Source organism: Erpetoichthys calabaricus, chromosome 5 (genome assembly GCF_900747795.2).
Source record: "Erpetoichthys calabaricus chromosome 5, fErpCal1.3, whole genome shotgun sequence".
NCBI classification, from domain to species: Eukaryota; Metazoa; Chordata; class Cladistia; order Polypteriformes; family Polypteridae; genus Erpetoichthys; species Erpetoichthys calabaricus.
In genome coordinates this window covers 33,607,176-33,614,338 of record NC_041398.2, presented here as the reverse complement: position 1 = coordinate 33,614,338, position 7,163 = coordinate 33,607,176, and the positions used below count along the sequence as shown (strand labels likewise).

Below are 7,163 nucleotides of genomic sequence, written 5' to 3'. Positions count from 1 at the left end.
GTCTGTATAAATCGATGAAGAGTCTACAGCGTCGTCATTAACAAGGCTAACATGGGGTGAAGTAATTGACAGTGCTGATAAAAGTAAACACACGACATATCTCAGTGACATTTGGCTTTACCTCCCCTTCATCATCTCACGTGCACTTTTAAACAAGCTTCAAGGTGTCGTTTTGAAACATTTGTGCGTCAAAAGCTCAGCGTCTCATTTCCAATGCACGTGATGATGTGGATGTGTAGCGCCAGTTCGTATCAGTATAGTTATTGCAAAATTTAGTGACAGTTAGTGATGGACCAATCGCATTTCCACGAGGTGTAGTCTAGTTTGGTTGAAGAGTTTAATTCAAATACTGATATATGCTGGTTTTACATTGGAATTAGAATATGAATGTACATTATGCAGATTAAATTCCCGATTAGAAGTCTAACACCAACCAGGTTTTCAAGGAGCATTGCCGCATAATCGGAACTATCAATCAAACGCATCAGGCAACGGCAATCTGCAATCCCCAGACAGATGCTGACCAGGTTTGTTATTGAACACGAGACCTGGCGCTGTCCGACTGGCGTAATTGTTCAAGCCACCGTTACGCATACATTTACTTCTAAACAACGGTAATCCGTGCTAGCGCCTAACATAACTAGTCAACGTTGATCCGATTATTGCAGAATAATTACTTGCTAAGCGTATGTCGATTTACAATTGCCAATTATAATTTTTGACTTCAAAAGTGTATATCACAACTTCATAGAGATTCGGTATTCGTCCACAATGCTCTAAGAGTTTACTGTTAAAATGTGCTGTTAATACAAATGGCCAGGAGGTGTCCCTAGAGAGGTGAGTGTCAAATGCTTCGAAGCTTCGATACGATTTCCGACACAATTGCTTCAAACGTGTTGATGCTTCATGAGGCTTCACTCCGCCCATCACTACTGCACACTGTAAACAAATATTTTTAAAATGGAATTACCGGAGAATCAACTTGGAAAATATTAAGTATAAAATATAAGGATTCATCCCTCCGTTTTAAAACATGCTCGTTTAACACTTATAATAATCCTGAACGGTTCTTACCGTTATATTGACTGTCGGTGCTCTGTGCAGATGGCCGGACACCGAAAAGTCCTGTATTTTTAAAAAAAGGTCCTTTGTTATGCATAGATTTATTTTAGCAAATGTGTGGCCTCACTTTAAGTGTGTTTCAAACTGAACCTTATGTTAAAGTAATTATGTGTGAACATCTTTTGTGTCGGTATAAGGATTGATCCGTCCTAATAGCTACACCCCACAACCCCCTTAGCTTCAGGATGTCAGAGCTGATGACCGTGAACATCCGTGTATTGTTCGGGTTGAAAAGTCAACTTTGTAAGCATTCGAAATCTTTTAATATCACAAGGTGAGACCATTTTTACACTGCCCCCGAACGATCTGAGCCTTGCTGAGGTGCTTAAGACAATTTCACTTGGCAGGGATTTTTTAAATATATAACTCCGGGGGTAAAATTTATACGTCTCAAACGTTATTTAAAAGGATCCTGTTGCCTATTATTTTACAGATCTTATATCGATCTCGTTATCATTAAAAACTTTTACATTTCGTGGGGTTTAGCTCCTGATACGCATGCGCTGAGAACGCAGCGCCTGAGGCTCGTAGCCTTGGGGGTAGGGTCTAAACCACTCTGCTCGAAGGACGCATCCTGTGGGTCTGTCAGTTTCCTGGGGCTGTGCGGTCAGAAAGTTTGCCTGCTCTGCGTACACGCGCAGCGGTCTGCTCCAACAGTAGACGGAGAGAACCGGGCAGCTTGTGTTTGGAAACTACAGGCAGCCTGCTCCGAGACAGACAGCCGGACAGCACCCTGCGGGGTGAAGTAAAGGCTTTTTCAGCTTAGAGACGGTCTGTGAGGTGAAGAAATCATTTACTTGTATAAAGGAATAGATATTTTAAATCATAGAGTTTCTTGCCCAAAGCACTAGAGACAGGAATGGACCCAAGAGGCTTGGATGGTAGTGGCCCTTCCTTAACATGTTGGGGTGCGTGTGCGTGTGCGTGTGTGTGGAGGCAATCTCTCCTTGGGCTACAGGCAGAGGCCTCCTGCTCCGAGACAGAGAGCCGGACAGCACCCGGCTGGGTTGAAGTAATGGCTTTTTCAGCTTAGAGAGCGTCTGTGAGTTGAAGAAAATCATTTTGACTTAAATAAAAGGTTAGATATTTTAAATAATAGATAGAGAATTTCTTACCCAAAGCACTAGAGTCAGGAATGGCTATAAGGCAGAATGGACAGGCTGAAACATGTGTGTGTTTGTCTCTCCTCGGGGAGTGTCGTTACCCGATCTGCGTGCCTACCAGATTTGCGCGCGCAGGCGCATAGCTTAACTATTACGACCCTGCACGATCTGCGTTTCTTTTACTTTGCGACAGGAGTCCCCATCCGATTTGTCTCGCGCACGCGCTCTCTGCTTAATTAAAATTCATTTCACGACGCTGTCCGATTTGTTCTGCGCATGTCCAATGTTTTACGACACACGAGAAAAAAAGTTACCACGGGATTTTAATTTCTCGGTCTGCATTAACAAATAGAACTTTCGCCATTCGAGTGAGAAGGAGAAAGAAGAACGCTGTAGAGAATAGGAGCATATTGAATTTTTCTCCTGGCAGAATAATAATTTTCACTTCTTGAAAAAATGAAGACTTTTCAATTTTACAACGACTTGAAAGAATATCTTTTACGGGAAGAATTTAGCAACAATTTAACGGTCAGAGAGCGAAGTGAAATATGACGTGTGTCCGTGAATTTTATGATTAAAGGTACTGTATGTAATGTTTATTGAATGCTTTTCAATTTTTGAGAATACAGTATATACTGTAATATAATCTAGATATATTTAGGATTATCTGACGTTTTGTTTAATAATTGGAATATTACAAAATTTACCGTTTTAAATAGGCTGGTGATTTCAATGAACGCGCATGAATGTTTTGAAATATGCAAAACTTTTAATAAATTGTGTTATTAAAAAAACTGCTCAGGTGGACTTTCCTGTTTACTGATTTATACTTGATTAATGGATTAGTAGGTTTTCTCTTTTTGGGAATATGAAAATCTGAACTGCCTAGATGTATCTCAGATCAGGTGTCTAAATTTTACAATTCTTTTAAAGAGAGAAGTAAATTGGTATCCACTAACGAATGTTAAAATGTGTTTTTTCTTATGCAACTCCCCAACATTAGACCACAATATTTTAGTGTGTGTGTGAATCCTCGCAATCCCAGTAACTGTTGTGTTTTTCTCATTGTATGAGTTTCAATAGAAACAAAACCAGGCTGTTTCATTTGCAAAATAAAGCACACATTCTTAGGGGTATTATGCTTTGTTACTCGGTAATTGGTGTATGCCTTCACTTATAATGTGATGTGGTCATATTTCAGTTACATGCAAGCAAGTTTTGTATTCTGTTCTTTCTTAATTTTGGATAGTCCATCATCCATGCCCTGGCTGCTCTACAGGGTGTATCAGGACAGGAGGCAGAAGACTTATTTCTTGGTGGCCCAGAATACAGTATCAGGTAAAAGTCAAGTCTATGAATGTTTGAAGTAAGTGTTTAAATATTTCTTGTTTATTATTTTTATATTTTACTTGCCTTAGTGAAGTGGAAGAATTTAACTGAAAGATAGGGCAGCAATTAAAGAAGGAGAGAATGCTGTGATATCTGTTTAAATAGAAGATGATGCTACTGCCCAGTGCTTCCAGAATCCTTCATTTGAGTCTTGGGTCTGAATCTACGGCGTCATTGCCAAGTATTCTGGGGTACTGTATCTTGTTTTGTTTACATTTTGTTTTTCTCCATATTCCAAGCTCATTTACTTGACCTTAGCTTTAATAAACTGGATGGCTGTCTCCTTCACAATTGATTTTAAAGTACTATACTATTCATTACATAAAAAGCTCTGAACAATTTAGTCCCTTCCTGTATTTGGTACTGTCTCTCCCCCAACACTCCTCAGTGTAATCTTTAATCCACAACCACTAATTTGCTTATGAAAGAACTGGTGAAGCAGCTTGCACATGTACACCAAAAATATAGAATGCCAGCTATAAATGAAAAACCTTTCAAATACTTTTAAAACTCAATTTTTAAACTTCACCTCTGCTTAATTCCCATTTCTATCAGTTTATGATTTACTTCTGGTTTATGAATGGAACTGCAAACACTGAAAGATTTACACCAGATAATAACCATTGTTTTTTTTTTTTTTTGCTGTTTTTCTTTTTTTTGTTCAGTGATGCCCTTTGCCATGCACCCTGGTCAAGTCTCATGCAACTGACTGTGGTGCTGAAGAGAGAAGATTGCTGAAGACCCTCTTGAAGTGGAGCTGCAATTGCATTAACACCACAACAGTATGCTGGCTGAGAATGTCCACAGGGGCCTGGGGAGGCTGTGACCCTGAGACCTGAGACGTTGTTTTGTCAATCATCCTGACCAACTGGACCTTTATGTGTTCTTCAACAGGGCCATCTGATCATCCAGATATAGTTAAGGAGAAGGACCTTTCAATTTTCCTCTTGTGTACTTTTAAATTGTATACAGTATATATTTTTTCGTTTTGATAAAGTTATATATATTTGTTAAGCAGTTTAGCAGTTTGGGCTTTATTAGTATTAAAATATGTTAGAAGTTATCTGTGGAATAATTTTAATAATCAAAATAGCAAAACAATGTAACTTTAAATTTTCTGTGCTCTGGGTAAAATATGTTAAAGCTATGTGGTGATTTTTTTTTACTACTTTGGGTTTTTTTGTACATTTGACATGTTTTTTTTAGGTGCATTGTTCTCACATTGTTCACTTTTGTTGTTCTCATAACATTTATTCAATAAAATTTGCATGAAAAGTGTTTCCTTTTTCGTTATTCAGTTATTAACTCACATTTAAGACACTATATGGGTGAATAAAAGCCATTTAAATTTGAGTACAAGACGAGCAATAGTATCACAGAAGATGGTGCTGGGTTTGTGCTTTATGTGGGTTAGACATGAAATGAAGATTTCTTTTTCTTTAAAAAGACTGTTTATGCAATCCACTAGTATCACCGCAACAAAATTTTGTAAACCATGATGCCCTATGACGTGTATTTCATTAATAATAATATGTAAAGTTATTTTTAAAGAGTTTTTCCAGGGATGAAAAGTGCATCAACAGTTCATTTTTACATATATACACACTTGTTTTGACTAACTGCATGAAAGCCTGGTACAACAGCTGCACCAAACCTGCCAAAAAAGCCCTGCAGTGGATCATAAAAACATCACAAGACGTTCAATGGAACTGACCTGCCATCACTTGATCATCGATACAAGATTCCCTGTGTAAGAAGAGCTGAACACATCATCAAGGAGAACACTCATCTTGGACAGAACCTGTTTAAGCTTCTCCCATCTGGCAGGCATTTCAGATATATAAATGCAAAGAATTATTATTATTATCAGTCTGTATGCTACAAATGGACAAAAAAAAAACAACTTTTTTTCCAGCTGCAATAAACTTACTGAACTCGTATATCTCCTCAATCTGAAATCGTTTTCATTGATCATGTACAATTAATGTAGTATAGGTAATCTATACTGCTGTGCATTTATGCAATAATAATCCATCCTGGTTACTTTAACATTGTATATGGCATCTTGCCAATATTTTGAACATATTTTGTATGATTACTCAGTTTTTAGTTCATTATTTATTTATTGTATTATTATATATCGTAACTATTTGACAGTGGAATTTAAATGCAACGTGAAGTTGACACGAGTAATTTCGTTGCGTTACTCAATGTCAATAAAGTACTTGAATACATCTATTTTTAAAACTGTCATTTATTTTTTATATGTAGACTATAATAACATACAATGGTTAAATACTTTGTACAATGGGAACTGAAAAAAGAAGTGCTATGTAAACTAAACGAAGCGATCTCAGTGATAAACAACATGTATAACGAGGAGTATGACAAGCTTAATTCAGCCGTGAAAACAGAACGTACAATGAATATTTAATAGTATTATCATTATGGTCAACTACTACGGCATTTCAACGAAAATACTGTACTGCCCGTTGTGTATCGACATGCGCAGTTGAGAGCGATCCGTGCCGAAAAGCGAAATGTTTAGTATATATTTTTTTTTTTATTATTAAGCGCATGCGGAGTGTGTTATTGCATACGTATTGAACGAAAACGTCATCGCTCACTTTACGGTGCTGCCCAATCTGTTTAACGCATGCGTGAACACTTTACGGCATGCTAGGCTTTCAATACGCCTGCGCGCACAAATCTGGTAGGCACGCAGATCGGGTAGCGACAGGGAGAAATGATCAAGAACTGGCCTGGGGCTGGACTCAGAGTCAAAATGACTATGATGGCCATCCGGTGTGTGTGTGTGTGCGTGTGTGTGTGTGTGTGTGGGCGGTCTCTTCCTCTAGGGGCTGGGAATCGGAAGGGGGCGTCCTCAGGGTTAACCGAATGTGGGCAGGAAACTCTAAGTCAGAAGACCTGCGACCACCAAGGGGTGCTGACGGCAGAGTCTGCTACAGACTTGCCTCAACTTGTCCTCGGGAGAGGTGGGGGCGGGTTCAGGATGGGAGGGTTCAAGGAAGGGACAGGTGTTTCCTGGTTTAAAAACAGGATGGGAGGGTTCAAGGAAGGACCGGACATCCGGCCGGGAAAACCGGAAGGGGGCGGGAGTTTATGACGTCAATCCAAAAGGGGCGTGGCTTAACTCATCAATCATTTTTTTGACAGAAGGTGCATTCATATAACTACTCATAATGCCATATTGTTAATACTGGTATCCGTATTGGACTGGAAAGTTTCCTTGAAAGAATTAACAAAAAACCACAACAAACAATCTTCATAAATTCTACAAATTATCAGATGACCATGGCATCCTGTGAACCTTAAAATATAAAATGAGGCAGTCTGTTGAGCACACGTTACAGAGACTTATTTCTGACATGCAGAAAATCAGATTACATTTCAGGATTCACATTTATAACAGAAGTGTTATATTTTTGCCTTTTATATATATAAAAATATATATAAAACACAAGTATTGTTGTATTCATATTGGGTCTACTTCTTTTTTATTCTATTACTGAAAATTTAATCACAAAA

General features: G+C 38.4%; 1 long non-coding RNA gene across 1 annotated transcript; it reads left to right on the top strand.

Annotated features, from left to right (window-relative positions):
• Window positions 1–2,665: 2,665 nt before the first annotated feature.
• On the top strand, window positions 2,666–3,712 carry LOC127527790 (uncharacterized). The gene is made up of 3 exons (XR_007934915.1): window positions 2,666–2,805; window positions 3,475–3,563; window positions 3,644–3,712. It is a non-coding gene; the product is annotated as an uncharacterized LOC127527790 (long non-coding RNA).
• Window positions 3,713–7,163: the final 3,451 nt, after the last annotated feature.